This window comes from Varanus komodoensis, unplaced genomic scaffold, assembly GCF_004798865.1.
Source record: "Varanus komodoensis strain SLA01 unplaced genomic scaffold, ASM479886v1 scaffold3, whole genome shotgun sequence".
NCBI lineage: Eukaryota > Metazoa > Chordata > Lepidosauria > Squamata > Varanidae > Varanus > Varanus komodoensis.
The window spans coordinates 12,977-14,948 of record NW_025335761.1 but is presented as its reverse complement, the minus strand read 5'-3'; positions in this window follow the sequence as shown (position 1 = coordinate 14,948).

Genomic DNA, 1,972 nt, shown 5'->3' with positions numbered 1-1,972 from the left:
TCACTGAGGACACTGAGGGCAAGTTCCTGGTGGATTCACATTGACATAAGACACAATTGAACTGCACCAGAAGAAAACTTGTCACTGTGGGCACTTCATTCTATGGAACTCGCTGCCTCTGGAGGTTAAGCAGGTTCCACCATGGCATTTTCAATTTTGCTTCACAAGGTGCCCTTGCTTGGCCAACCTTGAAGCTATCCTGTTTGTACTGCATAGCTTTAGCCTTTTCTCTGTCAGATCTTTTCATCATTCACCACTCCAGAAGACATTAAGATATAGTTGGATACAGAAATGATGTAACACAAATAAAAAATGGCATCATGAATTATCTGCAATTCTATGTCCACTGTGTTTTATCCATGAATGCTATGGACTTGTGTTATGATGTTTCTGAATGAACTAACTGGGCCTTGACAAACTCCTCCTCACCTTCATCTCTTATGAAGATCAGGGAACAATACCATGGAATTTCCCCCCTCCACCTCAGCCATCAGATGTAGCCACTTTTTCCAAAGTAGCAAATGGCATATGACTGAGCATACCCCATGACTGAGACCCTGCTTCCAAGTAAAGTGTGTGCTTGCTGCATAACTTACTTTCTCACAAAATCATGCACTTACTTCCAACACAAGGATGGAAAAGGGTGGTCAAGATTGCAAACCATTGCAATCACCTGGAGCACTGCAATGTGCAAAGCACAAAACAAAAAACAAAAAAACAAAAAAAACCCTGCCAGATGATTTTATTGTTCTCATTATGGCTAGACACAAATTTATAGACAGTGTACCATGATAACATCCAACCTATGGTAGTAAAGGAAAGAGAAGCAAGTTGTAACACTGAAGTAACAAAAAATGGCAAATACGTTGTGATTTTGTTTGGAAGTTTACAGAGAATTTAATGTAAATAGGACATTTTTAAATTCTATTCAGTCAAGACTCTACAGGGACAAAGTAAACCAGAGCATAAAATACATGACCCCAATAGAATACATTTGTGGAGGATGCAGACTTATCTCACTGGGATAATTTTTAGCACTTTCTTCCAGATAGCAGTGGGTAAACAGGACAGCACACAGAAGCGCAGTCCTATATTATCCACCCCTAAGCATGCAGGAATCCAGACGCAGAGGCTTGCATGCATCCAGTCCAGTGTGTGAGACATAATGGCTGTGATTTTGACAACCTCACATCTTGCAGACATCTTCTATTCTGTGGAGAAGACTGTTTTGTCCATCTACATGAAGCTTCACAGAATGGGTGGGGAGAAACATGACTGGAGCAGTGTTTGGACACAGCAGAGGCCATGGACCCCCACCTCCTTCCTTCCAGGCCTCCTTTAGGCAATTTCTGATCATGGAGATGCAGCTGGTATGGCAATTTCTGTGCCAGCTGCAAGTAGGGTGGGCAGAAGCACTGTGGTTTGGGCAACTTCAGATGAGCTAAGGGATGGGATTCCTAAGACTCTTATGCCCCCCAACACTTTTGGAGATCCCTAGAATTGTATCTTAAGTTTCATTGAAGCCAAGGAAGAAATTTGGTCATTTCTAACTACATTCCCATTGCTTGCAATAGGACAGAAAGCCCCTGAGATTTTTGATAATTCAATACTTTTTGCTGATGAGCTGCTCTCTTTTGTTCAATTCAGATCTCACCAAAATGATATAGATCTTTGGAGAAAAGATACAAATCAGTAACCCCATATCAGAGGCCAGAATGGAGAAAATCTCCACAGCTACCAAATATTTCCCCTTTGTACTCAGGTAGGTGGGAACAAAGGAAATCCACACACTGCAAAATGCCAACATGCTGAAGGTGATGAATTTGGCTTCATTAAAAGTGTCTGGCAATGCCCTGGCTAGAACAGCCACTATTAAGCTGACCACAGCCAGGCAGCCTAAAACTCCCAGGACACAGTAAAACATGACCGCTGATCCTTCATTGCATTCTAGTACAATTTCTTCACTCATTGA